Source organism: Lagenorhynchus albirostris, chromosome X (genome assembly GCF_949774975.1).
Source record: "Lagenorhynchus albirostris chromosome X, mLagAlb1.1, whole genome shotgun sequence".
Classification (NCBI taxonomy): Eukaryota; Metazoa; Chordata; class Mammalia; order Artiodactyla; family Delphinidae; genus Lagenorhynchus; species Lagenorhynchus albirostris.
In genome coordinates, this window is record NC_083116.1 from 113,438,279 (window position 1) to 113,456,528 (window position 18,250).

Genomic DNA, 18,250 nt, shown 5'->3' on the forward strand with positions numbered 1-18,250 from the left:
CTCCTCTGGCAACCACCAATCCATTCTCTATACTTATAGCTTTGGTTCAGTTTTTGCTGCTGTTGTTTTATTTTTTTTTATATTCCACATATAAGTGAGATCATGCGGTATTTGTCTTTCTCTGTCTGACTTTAATTAGCATAATGCCCTCAAGGTCCCTCCATGTTGTCGCAAATGGCAAGATTTCATTCTCTTTTATGGTTGAATAATGTTCCATTGTAAATATATATGTATATATGCATGTGTGTATACATATACATGTGTGTGGGTATGTGTGTGTGTGTGTGTGTGTGTGTGTGTGTGTGTATAAAACTTTATCCATTCTTTATCCATTCATCCACTGATGGACACTTAGCTTGTTTCCATATCTTGGCTATTGTAAATATTGCTGCCATGAACACATGAACATGGGGGTACAGATATCTTTTTGAAGTAGTGTTTTCATTTTCTTCAGATAAGTACCCAGAAGTGGAATTGCTAGATCATATAGTGCTTCTATTATTAATTTTTTGAGGCACCGCTATACTGTTTTCCATACTGGCTGCAACAATTTACATTCCCACCAACAGTGCACGAGGGTTCCCTTTCCTTCACATCCTAGCAGACACTTGTTATTTCTTGTCCTTTTGATAAAACCATTCTAACAGGTGTCAGGTGATATCTCATCATGGTTTTGATTTGCATTTCCCTGATGATTAGTGATGTTGAAGGTCTTTTCATGTACCAGTTGGATATCTATATATCTTCTTTGGAAAAATGTCATTCACATCTTCTGCCCATTTTTAATCAGATTTTTTTTTTGCTATCAAGTTACATAAATTCTTTATACATTTTGGATATTAACCTCTTATCAAATATAAGATTTGCAAATATTTTCTTTTATTCAGTAGGTTGCCTTTTCATTTTGTTGATGATTTCCTTTGCTGTGCAGATGCTTTTTAGTTTGGTGAGTACCAACTGTTTATTTTTGCTTTTCTTGCCTTTGCTTTTGGAGCCATATCTAAAAAATCATCACCAAGACCAATGTCAAGGAGCTTACCACCTATGTTTTCTTCTTAGAGTTGTAGGATTTCAGGACTTACATTCAAGTCTTTAGTCCATTTTGAGTTAATTTTTGTGTATGGTGTAAGATAGTAGCCAAGTTTCATTCTTTTGCATGCATGTGGCTGTCCAGTTTTCCCAACACCATTTTTTAAAATAAATTTATTTATTTATTTATGGCTGCAGTGATCTTCATTGCTGCACACGGGCTTTCTTTAGTTGTGTTGAGCGGGGGCTGCTCTTCGTTGTGGTGTGCAGGCTTCTCATTGCAGTGGCTTCTCTTGTTGTGAAGCATGGGCTCTAGGCACGCAGGCTTCAGTAGTTGTGGCACGCAGGCTCAGTAGTTGTGGCAGACGGGCTTAGTTGCTCCACAGCATGTGGGATCTTCCCAGACCAGGGCTCAAACCCATGTCCCCTGCATTGGCAGGCGGATTCTTTTTTTTTTTTTTTTTTTTTTTTTTTTTGCAGTACGCGGGCCTCTCACTGTTGTGGCCTCTCCCGTTGTGGAGCACAGGCTCCGGACACGCAGGCTCAGCGGCCATGGCTCACGGGCCCGGCTGTTCTGTGGCATGTGGGATCTTCCCGGACCGGGGCACAAACCCACGTCCCCTGCATCGGCAGGCGGACTCTCAACCACTGTGCCACCAGGGAAGCCCTTCCAACACCATTTATTGAAGAAACTGTCCTTTCCCTATTGTATATTCTTGGCTCCTTTGCCATAAATTAATTAACCATATATAGGCATGGTTTTACTTCTGGGCTATTTATTCTGTTCCAGTGATCTTTGTGTCTGTTTTTATGCCAATACCATACTGTTTTCATTAGTATAGCTTTGTGATGTAATGTGAAATCAGGTGCCTCCAGCTTTATTCTTATTTCTCAAGACTGCTTTGGCTATTCAGCGTCTTTTGTGGTTCCATACATACTTTAGGATTGTTTGTTCTATTTCTGTGAAAAATGCCATTGGAATTTTGATAGGGGTTGCATTGAATCTGTAGATTGCTTTGGGTGGTATGGAAATTTTAACAATATTAATTCTTCCAATCCGTGAGCATGGAATATTTCTCCATTCATTTGTATCTTCTTCAGTTTCTTCCATCAGTGTCATACAGTTTTCAGTTTACAGGTCTTTGATCTCCTTGGATAAATTTATTTTTAGGCATTTTATTCTCTTTGATGCAATTGTAAATGGGATTGTTTTCTTAATTTCTCTGATAGTTAATTATTACTGTATAGAACCACACTGGATTTTCGTATACTGATTTTGTATCCTGCAACTTTACTGAATTTGTTTATTCTAACAGTTTTTGGTGGAGTCTTTAGGGTTTTCTATATTTAAAATTATGTTTCCACAAATAGTGACAGTTTCACTTCTTCCTTTCCAATTTGGGTGCCTTTTCTTTCTTTTCCCTGCCTAATTTTTGTGGCTAGGACTTGCAATACTGTGTTAAATAAAAGTGGTGGGAGTGGGCATCCTTGTCTTGCTCCTGATTTCAGAAGAAAAGCTTTCACTTTTTCACCACTGAATATGATGTTAGCCGGGCTTGACATATATAGCCTTTATTATGTTGAGGTACATTCCTCTGTACCCACTTTGTTGTTAGTTTTTGTCATAAAGGGATGTTGAATTTAGTCAAATGTTTTTTCTGCATCTGTTGAAATGATCATATGATTTTTATTCATCGTTTGTTGTACTGCTTTGATTAGCAGACATTGAACCGTCCTGCATCACTGGAATAAATACCACTTGATTGTGGCATATGATCCGTTTAATATATTATTGAATTTGGCTTGCACATATTTTGTAGAGAATTTTTGCATCTATGTTCATTTGGGATATTTGCCTGCAATTTTCTTTTCTTGTAGTGTCTTTGGTTTGGGTATCAGGGTAATGCTGGCCTCGTAAAATGAGTTTGGAAGCATTTCTTCCTTTTCTGTTTTTTGGAAGAGTTTAAGAAAGATAGGTATTGATTCTTCTTTGAATGTAGAATTCACCAGTGAATTCATCTAGTTTTGGACTTTTGTTCGTTGGGAGGTTTTTGACTACTGATTCAGTCTCCTTACTAGTAAATGGTCTGTTTTCTATTTCTTCATGATTCAGTCTTATAAGGTTGTATATTTATAGAAATTTATCCATTTCTTCTAGTTTTTCCAATTTGTTGGCCTACAAATGTTCTTAGTACTCTCTTATGATGCTCTTTATGTCTGTGGTATCATCTTCTCTTTCATTTCTGTTTTTAATTATTTGAGCCCTCTCTTTTTTCTTGGTGAGTCTAGCTAAAGTTAATTTTGTTTATCTTTTTTTCAGAGCAGCTCTTGGTTTTATTGATCTTTTCTTTTTAGTTTATATTCATTTAATTCTCTTATCTTTGTTATTTCTTTCCATCTACTAACTTTGGGCTTCATTTGTTCTTCTTTTCTAGTTCCTTGAGCTGTAAAGTTAGGTTGTTTATTTGAGATCTTTCTTGTTTTTTTTTTTTAATATTTATTTGGCGGTGCCAGGTCTTAGTTGCGACACATAGGATCTTCATTGTGGCATAAAGGATCTTTTAGTTGCAGCCTGCAAACTCTTAATTGCAGCATGTGGGATCTAGTTCCCTGACCAGGGATCAAACTCGGGCCTCCTGCATTAGAGGCGAGAAGTCTTAGCCACTGGACCACCAGGGAAGTTCCCTTTCTTGTTTCTTGAGGTAGGCATTTATCACTATGAACTTCCCTCTTTTTTTTTTTTTTTTTTTTTTTGTGGTACGTGGGCCTCTCACTGCTGTGGCCTCTCCCGTTGCGGAGCACAGGCTCTGGACGCGCAGGCTCAGCGGCCATGGCTCACGGGCCTAGCCGCTCCGCGGCATGTGGGATCTTCCCGGACCGGGGCACGAACCCACGTCCCCTGCATCGGCAGGCGGACTCTCAACCACTGCGCCACCAGGGAAGCCCTGAACTTCCCTCTTAATACTGATTTTGCTGCATCCCATAAGTTTTGGTATATTGTGTTTCCATTTTCATTTGTCTCAAGGTCTTTTTGGATGTCTCTTTTGATTTCTTTGTTTACCCCTTTGGTTGTTCAGTACCCTGTTGTTTAACCTCCACATATTTGTGAATTTTCCAGTTTTCTTCTTGTAATTGATTTCTAGTTTCATACAGTTGTGGTTCAAAAAGATGCTTGATATGATTTCAGTCTTCTTAAATTTATTAAGACTTGGTTTTTTGTGGCCTAACATAGCTATCCTGGAAAATGTTCAGTGTGTGCTTAAGAAGAATGTGTATTCTGTTGCCCTTGGATGGAATGTTCTGTATATATCTGTTAACTCTATCTGGTATAACATGCCATTTAAGGCCAAGGTTTCCTTATTGATTTTCTGTTTGGATGATCTATCCACTGATGTGAGTGGAGTAATAAAGTCCCCTACTATTTTTGTGTTGCCGTCTAGTTCTCCCTTTAGGTCTGTTAATATTTGCTTTATATATTTAGATGCTTTTAGAGTTCCAGTAGTAATCCTGGAGTATATGTTAGGATTCCTCCCTCTTGGTGGTCTTTAACTTGAATTTTCTGAGTCTGTTGAAAGCTCTGTCCCACTTAACTAGCCTGTCAGCAACTGCTTTTGGAATTGTTTTATCTTGAGGTAAAAGGCAATGCCAAATGCTAGGCTCACTTCTCTGACTTTTCTTCTCTATAGGATCCTAGTGCTACTAACCTAATCCCTGTACCTTGATAGCTTTCCTATGCCTTCAAATAGAGGGTTTTAAAAAAATATTTTGTTCAGCTTTTCTTATTGTTCTCAGTGAGAGACATGTTACATTGCCAAAGTTGAACTCCCTCTCAGTCTATGCACAATACACGTAGGCTTTACGCAGCATTTATTGAGTGGTTCCTAAGTACTGGGTGCTAAACAAAAGGCTCATACTTGTTTAATAATCCTCATAGTAACTCTGGGTTCAAGAATATCCATTTTACAGACAAAGGTAAAGACATTGCCTAAGACTGTATACCTAGCAATTTCCAGATGTGGAATTTCATACACTTAGTTGTCTTTGTCCCCACATCTTATGCTAGATATCTGCAGTTATTTTTATAATAAATGAGACAAGTTTTTTTTTTCCTTCGCATACTAGGAAATGCCGCTCTAATCACAGTTATAGAAGTTGAAACTTTCCTCAATGCCTAGGATTATGGTTGGGTAATAGTTCACCTGCTTTATTATTTACTTCAACCTGTTTCTTCTTTTTTCTAATTTTTACTGGAAAGATTTCCAAATGCACTGAGAGTAGAGAGTACAATGAACCTTAATGGATTTATCACATAGTTTCAGTCACCATAAATGTTTTTCATTTAAAGAATCTATTCCCCTTTATCTTCTCCTTTGCTATAGCCTTTTAAACAACATCACAGAATCTACCCCCTAAATACTTCAGTTTGCATTTCCAAAAGTAAAAATACCTTTGCTTCATACTTTTAAAAGGTTCTACTGAATGTATCTTGCTCATATCAAACTGGAGTTCTATTTTTTAAAAGAGCATCATCATTCCAGAAGTTCCATTCTAGAGAGAACTGAACGTATATGTTCACCAAAATGCATGTACAAGAGTATTCACAATATTCAAAAAATTTAAAACTACCAATTTCCAACAGGAGTAGACTCTATAAATAAATTATAGTATATTCATATGACAGAACAAACTACTGCCACATGAAACAACATGAGTGAATTACACAGACACAGTGTTGAGTAAAATTAACCAGGCAAAAAATATATACTATATTACCCTATTTATATAAATTTCAAAAATAGGCAGAATCAATTCATGGTAAAAGCCTTTAGAAAAAAAATGGATCACTTTGTGAGGGAATGTTGACTGGGAGGGAGCCTTTCTGTAGTGCTGGAAATCTTTTTTACTTTTATCTGTGTGCTGGTCACACAGGTGAATGCCTATGTAAAATTTCATAGAATTTGTACCTTTTACCCTTTATTCAAGTATTACATTATGCTTCAACAAAAAAGTAATTTTGAAAAAGGAGCAACAAGTATGCTCTAGATCAGGAGCTGGCAAAATTTTTCTCTAAGGAACCAGACAGCGAATATTTTACACTTTGTGGGTCATAGGGTCTCTGTCACAGCTCACTACCTCTGTTATAGTGCAGATGCAGCCATAGATGATACATAAACTCATGAGTGTGAGTGTGTTATGATAAAACTTTATTATGGATATCAACATTTAAATTGCATATAATTTTTGTCATGAAATATTCTTCTTTGTACTTCTTTTCAACCACTTAGAAATATAAAAACCAGTCTTAGCTCATGAGACACAAAAACAGGAAGTGGGCATTTTGGACTACGTATGGACCACAGGCTGTAGTTTGCCAACCCCTGCTCTAGATATGCGTGTATATAAACATATCAGGAATGTATAGATGAATATCAGCACGAGAACTTGAGCAGTTCTGGAAAAGCTGGAGGCCAAGGAGACTGGACATTCACGTGTGGAAGATTTATTTCAGACTTTCTACAATTTTAGGGAAAGACAAAAAGAGCCAGTGTTCCATGCTGGTTGGTGACAGTGGTCAGTAATGGGAATGTATATTGTTATTTTCATGCTCTGATTTACCCTGAAAGTAAATAATGCTCTTGGATTGTTATCATTAGACCATGGTAAAAGCATTTAACATTTTCTTCCCTCTGTGCTTTTTATTTACCTGAAACTTTTACTGCACACAGTGGTGACAGTAGTAATTTGGGATTTCAGGGAGATGGCACTAAACGCAGGCAGCTTGTGTGTGGAATATCTCAAATGAACTTTCTTCACCACCTCATCTCCAAAACAGACTTCTTTTATGAACAGGCTTTTGTTTGTGGCTTGGAGGTGTTCATGGCAGTGATGATAACAGTAAGACGTGGCGCTTATATGGTGTTTTCTCCTTTCAAAGTGCTTCTCTCTAAAAAGAACCTAAAGGGTACATTTAGGGTACATTTTAAGTCCATCTTCTTTTCACAGCAGTAGAAGCCACAATTTTTACTAACTGCAGAGAATCACTGTAGCCTTTTTGAAAATATGTGCTTAGTTTGGTACCAGAAAACCCTGGCTTTGGCCGGCATTTTTCTTTCAGAAACTGTACATTTAGCCCTTTTAATTCTGTCTTTTCTCCTCTTACATTACACAAATTGCAACTAATTGTTATATAAATGAAAGTTAACTCACCTAACCCAGTAGTCTCTTTCTATGACTTGACTTACCTGAGTCATTACACTAACAGAAATATTGTGTATCTACTTAGTCTGGATAATTAGTTTTCCATGCTGCCAAAATTCATTTAGTTCATATATGATAAGCAATATAGGAATAAGGAGTCCTTAAGTAAGAGCTTCCTGAGGGAGCTCACCGCCTGTGGGAGAGACAGCCTTGGAATATAGGTCCCATCTCTAGCCTTCATGGCTGGCTCCTTCTTAATACGCTCCTACAGGCGCACAGGTGCCAACCCTGACAACACTGCCTGCGCCAAGAAACGTCTGGGGTAATTCTGTGCTTTCTGGAAGTGAATTTCTCTTCTCCCTGCCACCAAATCCCTGCCACTATCAGCTTCTGGCCTTGTGACTTTAACCATCTGCTTTGATTTGACCTTTCTGACTTACAGAGTCAATTTCCTATTCAACTCTGCTATGCATCCTCCTTGCTTTCAGCCCTGATGAAGCTTCAGGGAAAAGAACTGCTCCATTAGTTCTGTACCCAAAGGACTGTGATAGCCTGGCTGACCTCTGGCCTGGGAAGAAGTTTCTGGGCATACACCACAAATAGGCCTAATATAACTGAGTTGAACAAGTGCAACAAGAGCAGAGGAATGAGCCCAACTTCCCTGTGTGGATATTGGTAATTACCTGCCCCAATTTAATAGCTTCCTCAGAGAATAAATATCCTCGTCCAGAACAGACAAAATATAGGCAATAATCATGATTTTTAGCCTCTGTTGCCAGACTCAAACATACAAGAAATTACATTTTTCCTGTACATACATAAGCAAGTAGAGTTCAAAATCTTATAGTCTGTAGTTTGCTGTTCCATTGATAACTTCATCAATTGATACATTAAATTTGTGAAATCTGGTTCCCTTAATGTATGAGTAGATGCCTGTTCTTATGCTTCAAGCTCAAGAAGTTTCCCGTTTCTGAAAAGCTGTCTTTTCTTCCATAGACACAGCGTACTTTTGATTAAGCTGAGTGGAATGGCCAAGCCAGGGAAAAAGAGTGTCCAAAATGATAATAACAGTGAGGTGTTCTCTTTGTGGGACTACATCAGTTCAAGCAGGAAAATCGATGCACCTGGGGGGAGAGAACAATACTATTCCAGCATTATTAATGCCCAGGAGGCAACAAAAAGCACAGGGAGAAAAATTCACTCAACTTTGGCCATACAGAGAAAGAACAGGAGAGGTGGCTAAGCTTGCCCTCAGTCACTAAGGAGAGAATGTCCATTTGAGAGGCATTGCCAGGTTTACTTTCAGCCACTGTAGGTACTGAAAGAAAAGCCACATATTTAAAGTACTGTGGGCTTTTAAAAGTCTTGGCCATCTTTGTTTTTCATCACACTTAGTTCAGATGGAAGGCTAGGTAGTGATACTGTCCTTGCTTTCCTGGTAACAAAGCTTGAAAGATGGTGAGTTCAGGAAGGAGAAATTTGCGTCATCGAAGCCAGAAATAGACCTTGTTAAAATGAAGGATTCCACTCAGCTGTTTTGCTCACTGATTCGTGCAATTTCTGTTACACAAATCCTTAGACTTTGAAGGTCTCCCTATTCTTAAAGCTACTAACAGCAACTGCCTCGAAAGCAAATAATCCGTGTCTGGTCTCCCTGACATTAAATGTAAAATCCAGAGGGAGCTTAGAAGAACTGTGGAGGCTAATGTACAAAGTACTCCAAGAAAGGAGAAATTCTTCTTATATTTCTCTTTGTCTGAGTCAGCTATGCTACAGTAATGGTGAGTAACAAATTGACTCAAAATTCTGTGTCTTAAAACAGACCTGCAGATTGGCTATACCTCAGCTGGGCTACGATGGACTCCAAGTTCAAGGTGTCAGCCTGTAGATGTGATTCACTTCTGTTCCCACATGTCTCCACGTTCTCCTTGGACCAGTGGCTACACAGGATAGGCTGTTCTCATGGCAACCAGAGGAATGCAAGAGGCTAAACCCAGCTATGCAAGTAAGTTTATAGCCTCTGCTTATGTCACAGCTGTTAACACTTTCTTGGCTAAAATGAGTCACATGGCGTAAGCCCAAAGTTAAGAGGTGAGGAAGTCAACTCAGTTCACCATGAATCCAGGGCAAGTATGTGGATATATGAGGAAGAAAATGAAGTATTGTGAGCAGTGCCCTAGTGAAAGGGATTTTTCTCTGGTTGGAACTGGAAGATTGCTATAGTAGTAGGGAATGTTTCTCTTTTGCTTGTTCAGGAAAAAATATCTAGTTGGTCACCTGACTAGCCTCATTCCACCTATTAAGGTCAGTGGGGACTGACTGCTTTCATGGATGTTCATACAATTTAGGTAGGTGGAAAAGAGAGAGAACATTTTCTTCTATGGCCTCTAAAAAGCCTAGAGCTGTGCTGTCCAAAATGGTAGCCACTAGCCATTTGTGCCTACCGGAATTTAAATTATTTTACATGAAATAATATTGAAAATTCACCTCCTCGGTTACACGAGCTACATTTAAAGAATGCAGTAGTCACACGTGGCTTGTGGCCACCCCACTGGACAGTGCAGCTCTATCATAATACCCCATTTATTGCCTTCATAACACGTCACACTCTAAAATCATCTTATATATTTGTCCACTTACTTTCTCCCCCGGTGGTAGACTGAATAATGACCCCCTAGAGATGTACACATCCTAATTCTCTGAACTTGTAAATGTTACTTTTTATGAAGAAGGGGACTTTGCAGATGTGATTGAGTTAAGGATCTTGAGTTGAGTTGGAGAGATTATCTAGATGGGCCCCGGGGTAATCACAATGGTCCCTATAAGAGGGCGGCAGGAGGGTCAGAGTCAGACAAAGGTGATGTGGTGATGGAAGGAGAGGGAACGAGAGAGAGAAAGATTTGAAGATGTTACATTCCTGGCTTTGAAGATAGAGGGAATGGGACATGAGCATGAAGGCAACTTCTAGAAGCTAGAAAGGGCAAGGAATTAGGTACTCTCTGGAGCCTCTAAAATGAATACTGCCCGGTGGACCCATTTTAGACGTCTGACCTGCGTAACTGAAAGATAAGTTTGTGTTGTTCTAAGCCAGTAAGTTTGTGGTAACTTGTTACAACAGAAATAGGAAACTAATACACTCTCCATTAGCATGTAAGACCTATTACCATGTCTGTCTCATCCACTACTTTATCTACAGCACCAAGCATAGTGCCTCTCGAAGAGCAGGCATTCTTAATTATTTGAGAAATAATGAGTTTATGGATAAAAGGCTAACATAAACTCCAAAAGGCGCTTCTAATACAGTATACCTTCCACAATCATGTGCCACATATCCACAATCTCCACCACTGGAGATCATCATTTTTTGCATCTTCTGTCCAGAAAATCACTACTGGGAGACATTAGATCAAAACAGGAGAGCATATTGAATGAGCAGCCACCAAAATTAATTTATCAGCTAAGCAAATAGTAGAACAGATCCATGCAGAACAAACAATAGTGAAGATTTCAAAAGAGAGAGAGAGAGAGAGAGAGAGGGAGGGAGGGAGGGAGGGAGAGGGAGAAACAGAGAAAGGAAGACCAAATGCTTTGTAATAGGCACATCAATAACAATTAGCAGGTGCCTTGCACTTTGAAGCTGCAATTCACCTTCATATATTTTATCGCATTTGAACTTCAACCACTCATAGTAAGCAAGCAGGCAGATATTAATCCCATCAGCTTACAGAAACTGGGGCTCAGAGATGTTAACTGTCATACTCATTGTACTGCAACTAGAAAGTGCCTTATATTCAAATCTCATGGCTTGACACCTAGTTTTCTTTCTGCTACACTTGAAATGACATCATGTGAAGTATTGGGAAGGCAGTGGAAAAATCCAACATTTCTGTTTCAAATTCAACTTAGCATTTTTCTGCTCAAAACGTCAAGGTATCTGGCAACTTTCAAGTCAAAGAAGACAACTGCAAAGACAAGCAGGCCACCCACTGAATGGCTAAAATCACAGCCAACACAATCCTTGTCTTTGGAATCAAATACACTCACATTTCAGAACTTAGAAACACAGCCTCCATTGAAGAGCAGCCTGCCTGTAGCAGGATATTTGGAAGCAAAAAAGCGTGACTGTTTTGAACAAAATATAAAGTGTAGTACTTATTATTTAGCAAATAAATGGTTATACCTTAAATGGTTATGTAAGTTGCTACATCATAGCCTTGGTTTTGCTTCTTAGTCTGAGAAGCCTAAAATATTTACTGTCTTGCCCTTTAAGTAAAAGTTGCTCTTTAGATGAAAAGTGAGGCACAGGTACTAACAGAGAAATGTTTTTCCCTCAGCCCTGCCAGAGAAATAAGGATTGAAGGCCTACCTCAGTACCTCATTCTCTGATTTTCTGTCTACTTCTCTATGATTCAGCTCCTTCTTCCTTCATACAGAGAAAGTTTTTAATTTCCTCTCTTTGTGGAGGGGCAGAAAGCTAAAGAAGGATTTGGATTTTTTTATGGCTGTATAATGATCACTACAAACAGTTTCATAAAACAATGATCATGGTATCATCATCTCATAGTCATGGAGGTTGATTGGGCTAAGCTAGCTGGTTCTCATGAGGAGTCTCTCAGTCCAGTGGTAGCTGAGGCTAAATTTTATCCAAAGGACAAGACAGGCTCTGAGATGCCTGTCACCTGAACTGGAAGACTCAAACAGCTTAGGAATGGAACAGCTGGGACATCTGTATCTCTGTGTGGTCTCTCCAGCAAGGTGGCTTCAGGTCAGCCATGCTTCTTATGTGGTTGCTCAGTGTTCCAAAGGTATGAGTCCAGAGAAAATTGTACTGCCTTTCTGCTTTTTATAACCTAGCCTTGTTAGTCTTGTAGTATCACTGTGTTCATCTTCTACTGCTACCATATCAAATTACCACAAATTTAGTGGTTCAAATAACACAAATTTATTATTTCAGTTTTGTAAGTCAGATGTCCAGGTATGCATGGCTGGTTCTTCTGCTCCTGGTCCCACCAGCAAAGCATGAGAGTTCCAGTTTCTCCAAGTCCTCACCAACACATGTATTTTGTTATTATTATTATTATTTTATTGAAGTATAGTTAATTTTAAATATTGTGTTTCAAGTGTACAGCAGTAATTCAGTTATACATATACGTATCTATTCCTTTTCAAATTCTTTTCCATCATCATTATTATGATTGCTATTCTAATGGATGTGAAGTGGTATCCCACTGTAGTTTTTTTTAACATCTTTATTGGAGTATAATTGCTTTACAATGGTGTGTTAGTTTCTGCTTTATAACAAAGTGACTCTGTTATACATATACATATGTTCCCATATCTCTTTCCTCTTACATCTCCCTCCCTCCCACCCTGCCTGTCCCACCCCTCTAGGTGGTCATAGAGCACCGAGCTGATCTCCCTGTGCTATGCGGCTGCTTCCCACTAGCTATCTGTTTTACGTTTGGTAGTGTATACATGTCCATGCCACTCTCTCACTTTGTCACAGCTTACCCTCCCCCTCCCCATATCCTCACATCCATTCTCTAGTACCATTGTAGTTTTGATTTGCAGTTCCCTAATGATTAATGATGTTGAGCATTGTTTAATGTGCTGATTTGCCATCTGTGTATCTCCTTTAGAAAAATGTCTATCCAAGTCCTATGCCATTTTTTACTTGGGTCGTCTTTTTTACTTTTGAGTTATAAGTTCTTTTTATATTCTGGATACTAGACCCTTAACAGATAAATAATTTGCAAATATTTCTCTCACTGTATGGGTTGTCTTTTCACTTTCTTATTTTTCTAACTCTATTGAGATATATTTGACATAGAATATTGTGTATGTTTATAGTATAAAATGTGATGATTTGATATATGTATACATTGTGAAATGATTAATACAAAAAGGTTAGTTAACACATCTATCACCTCACATAGTTACCAGTTTTCTGTGTGTGGTAAAGACTTTTCAGATATACTCTCTTAGCAACTTTCAAGTATACGATACAGTACTGTTAACTCTAATCATCATTCTGTACATTAGATCCCCAGAACTCATTCATTTTATAACTGGAAGTTTGGACACTTTGACCACCTTCACCCATTTCCTTTACCCATTCATCTGTTGTTGGACATTTAGGTTGTTTTCATGTCTTGGCTAGTAAATAATACTGCAGTGAACATAGGGGTGCATATATCTCTTCTACATAGTGATTTTGTTTCCTTCTTATATACACCTAGAAGTAAAATTGCTGGATAATGTGGTTCTATTTTTAATTTTTTGAAGACTCTCCATACCGTCTTCCATGCCTATTTACAATCCACCAACAGCGCGCAAGAGTTCCCTTTTCTCCACGTACTCGTCAGCATTTTTTATCTCGTCTTTTTGATAGTTACCATTATAACAGATGTGAGGTGACAGCTCATTGTGGTTTTGAGTTGCATTTCCGTGATAGTGACGGTGAGCACCTTTTCATGTACCTGTGGCCATTTAATGTCTTCTTTGGAAAAATGTCTGTGCAGGTCCTTGTCCATTTTTAATTAGATTATTTGTATTTTTGCTATTGAACTGTATGAGTACTTTCTATATTTCGGCCATTAACTCCTTACCAGTAAGATGGTTTACAAATTATTTTCTCCCACTTCGTAGGTTGCCTTTTCATTCTATTGTTTGTTTCGATGTGCAGAAGCTTTATAGTTTGATGTAGTCCCACTTGTTTGTTTTTTATTTTGTTGCCTGTGCTTTAGGTGTCGTATCTAAAAAAATCGTTGCCAAGACACATGTGAAGGAACTTTTTCCCTGTGTTTTCCTCTAGGAGTCGTATGGTTTCAGGCCTTACATTTAAGTCTTTAATCCATTTCGAGTTAATTTTTGTGCCTGGTGTAAGATAGGGGTCCAGTTTCATTCTTTTGCATGTGCATATCCAGTTTTCCCAGTACCATTTATTGAAAAGACTATCTTTTCCCCATTGATTATTCTTGGTTCCCTTGTCAGATATTCATTGACCATATATGCATGGGTTTATTTATGGGCTCTCAATTCTGTTTCATTGGTCTGTTTTATGCCAGTATCATACTGTTGTGATTACTATAGATGTGTAGTATAGTTTGAAATCAGGAAATGTGATGGTGCCTCCAGCTTTGTTCTTCTTTCTAGGGATTGCTTTGGCTTTTCAGGGTCTTTTGTGGTTCCATATGTTATTTAAGATTCTTTTTTCCGTTTCTGTAAAATATGCTGTTGGAATTCTGATAGGGATTGCATTGAGTTTATAGATGGCTTTGGGTAGTATGGAAATTTTAACAATATTAATTTTCTGATCCATGAACGCAGGATATCTTTCCATTTGTGTCTTCTTCCATTTATTTCGTCAAAGTCTTGTAGTTTTCAGTGTACAGAGCTTTTGCCTCCTTGGTTAAATTTATTCCCAAGTATTTATTGTTTTTTGATGCTATTGGTCTCTTCACTTTGATGCTCTCCTTTGAAGCAGAAAAGCTTTTCATTTTAATGAAGTCCAATTTGCCTATTTTCCTTTGGTTCCTTGGGTCTTGATGTCATATCTAAGAAATGGGTGCCTAACCTGAGGTTACAAAGATTGTTTTCTTCTAAGATTTTTATAATTTAGCTCTTACATTTAAGTCTTTGATCCATTCGAGTTAATTTTTATATGTGACGTGAAGTAGGGATCCAAGTTCATTCTTTTGCCTGTAGATATCCAGTGATTCCATTATAGATATTGATATTCCACATTGATTACGTTATTAATGAAAAAACTATTCTTTCCCCCGTTGAACGGTCTTGGTACCCTTGTCAAAAATCACTTGACTATAGATGTATGGGTTTATTTCTGGGTTTCATTAATCTGTGTCTATCTTTATGCCAGAACTACAACTGTCTTTAACAAGAGAAAAACAGAAGTTTTTTAACATGAGAAACTAAAAAAGGTGGTTAGAACTTGGGCTTATATTGCATCTTTACAAAAGAACAAAAAATTTTTATAGAAGAGACAAGAGGTTTCTAGGGTGGCAAATTGTAGGACGGTGAATATATGGGGGAGCTAGTGGAAGTTAAGGGCTAGTTAGGAAAGTTATATAGTTTTTTTCTGATCCCATCTCTGGGCTGATAAGGGTCTTGAGCTGTCTCCTGTGATTAACTTCTGTGCTTCCTGGTTAGAAGGGACGGGGGACACCTTTACAAATTTGTGTCTAGCTTTTAGGCAAATGGTGGGAGACAGAAAGCTTTTCTTCGTATATGCTTCTTCTCAATAACATTCAGCTCACCGTTAATCTTATGCCAAAGTGGCATGTTTTGTGGTGGCATTCTGCTGCTCTTTATGGCTCTACTTCAGAGTTAATGGGCTAGTTTTTAGTAACTATACTGTGGCGATAATGTCCTTGGTTTTACGAAACAAATGCTGATCTCTTTTAGTGTGACTTATGCAGCTTATTCTCAAACAGTACAGAAAACAATTATATATTTGGGGGACCTGGATGAAGGTCATTGGAATTTTTAATTTGCAGTTTCATTGAGGTATAATTACAGTAAAACACTGTGTGAGTTTAAGGCGTATAACATATTGACTTGATATATTTATATATAACAAATTGATTACCACCATAGCATTAGATAACAACTCCATTCCATCACATAATTACCATTTCTTTTTGTGTGTGTGGTAAGAACATTATTTCTACTCTTTTAGCAACTTCAAGTACATAATACAGTATTACTAGCTACAATCACCAAACTGTATATTAGATCCCCCCCAACGTGCTAATCTTATAATTGGAAGTTTGTACCCTTTGACTATTTTCTCCCATTTCCCCTACTCCCCATAATCATTACTCTACTCTGTTTCTCTATGGTCAGCTTTTTTGGGTTCCACATATAAGTGATGTCATAGAGTATTTTTCTCTGACTTATTTCACTTAGTATAATGCCCTCAAAGTTCATTTTAGTTATTGCAGACAGGAGGATTTCTTTCTTTATCATTGTTGAATAATCTGCTATTGTGTGTGTGTGCCAGCCATATTTTCTTTACCCACGTATCCATTAATTGACATGAAGTTTTTTTTCCATATCTTAGGTATATCTGAATGATGCTTCAGGAGCATGGATGTGCAGATATCTCTTTAAGATCCAGATTTCAATTCCTTTGAATATATAGCCAGAAGTAGGATTGCTGGATCAATTTGTAATAATCTGAGAAACTGCCATAGTATTTTCTCTGGTGGCTGTGCCAATTTGCATTCCCACCTACAGTCACAGGTTACCTTTTCACCAGACTCTTGCCAACAATTTCTTATCTTTTTGATGATAGCCATTTTAACAGATATGAGATGATATCTCATTGTAGTTTTGATTTGCATTTTCCTAATTAGTGGCGTTGAGCACGTTTTTATCGAAAGCTATCCATTCAGTTCCTATGCCCATTTTGGAATTGGGGTGTTTTTTGGGGGGGGGGCAGGGGCTGTTGAATTGTGTGAGTTCTTTATATATATCGGATATTAACCCCCAAGTATTTTCTCCCACTCTTTAGGTTTCCTTTTCATTTTTGTGCTGTGCAGATGCTTTTTAGACTGATGTAGTCGCACTTAGTATTTCTGCCTGTGTTGCTTGTGCTTTTGGTGTCATATCCGGGAAATTGCTGCAAAGATCAACGTCAAGGAGGTTTCCTTCTGTCTTCCCCTAGGAGCTTTACATTTTCATGTCTTCCATTTGAACCTTGAATCCATCCTGAGGCTGTTTTTTTGACTGGTGTAAGATAGGGGTGTAATTTCATTCTTCTGTATTTACTTATCCAGTTTTCTCAACACCATTTATTGCAGAGACTATCATTTCCTCATTGAGTATTCTTGGCTCCCTTGCCAAATATTAGTTGACCATATATATGCAAGGGTTTCTGGGCTGTACATTGTGTTCCATTGGTCTGCGTATGTATTTTTATGCCAGTGCCCTACTGTTCCCATTAGTAGAGCTTTGTAGTACAGTTTGAAATCAGGAAGTGGGATGCCTCTGGCTTCTTCCTCAGTATTATTTTGGCTATTAATGGTCTTTTGTGGCTCCATATGAAATTTAGGGGTTTTTTTGCTATCTCTGAAAATTGCTATTGGGATTTTGATAAGGATTGCATTGAATTCTGTAGATGGCCTTGGGTAATATACACATTTAAACAATATTTTTCCAATCCATGAACAGGGGGCATTTTTCCTTTTGTTTGTGTCTTCAATTTATTTCACCAAAGTCTTATAGCTTTCATTTTACAGATCTTTGACCTCCTTTGTTAGATCTAGTCATATGAATTATGCATTTTTTAATCCCCTGAACCCCATGAATTATATTTTTTAACGCTATTGTGAATGGGATTGTTTCATTTCTTGTTAGTGTATAGAAACCCAACTGTTTTCTGTATGTTGATTTTGCTTCCTGCAACTTTAGTTCCAGTAGTTTTTTGGTAAGGTCGTTAGTATTTTCTGTATATATTTTCTGTATATAAGATCATATTATCTAGAAACAAAGACAGCTTGACTTCTTCCTTTCCTGTTTTAATGGTTTTTATTTCTTTTTCTTGACAGATTTCTCTGTCTAGTACTTCCAGTACTATGTTGAAAAGTGGTGAGAGTGGACATCCTTGCCTTGTTCCTGATCTTAGAGGAAAAGCTCTCAAGCTTTCACCATTAAGTAAGTAAACTTTCACCATTAAGTAACTTTCACCATTAAGTAAGTATGATGTTGGTGTGGGTTTGTCACATATGGCCTTTATTTTGTAGTGGTATTTTGCTTCTATACCCAATTTGTTGACTGTTTTAATCGTGAGCCAATACTGAATATCATCTAATGCTTTTTCTGCATCTACTGATCGTGATCATGTGATTTTTACCTTTCATTCCATTAATATAGTGTATCGTGCCTACTGATTTGCATATGTTGAGCCATCCTTGTATCCCAAGGGTAAGTCCTAGTTGATCCATTGGTATATGATCAGTTTAATGAGCTGTTCAATTTGGTTTGTTAATATTTGGTGAGA

General features: G+C 37.8%; 1 long non-coding RNA gene across 1 annotated transcript in view; it reads left to right on the plus strand.

Annotated features, from left to right (window-relative positions):
- LOC132513559 (uncharacterized) overlaps positions 1 to 18,250 on the plus strand; it is a 172,581-nt gene that overhangs the window by 65,639 nt on the left and 88,692 nt on the right. Inside the window, exons 2-3 of the long non-coding RNA XR_009538502.1 lie at positions 9,050 to 9,232; positions 17,799 to 17,904. This is a non-coding gene — a long non-coding RNA (uncharacterized LOC132513559). The remainder of the gene's footprint in view (positions 1 to 9,049; positions 9,233 to 17,798; positions 17,905 to 18,250) is intronic.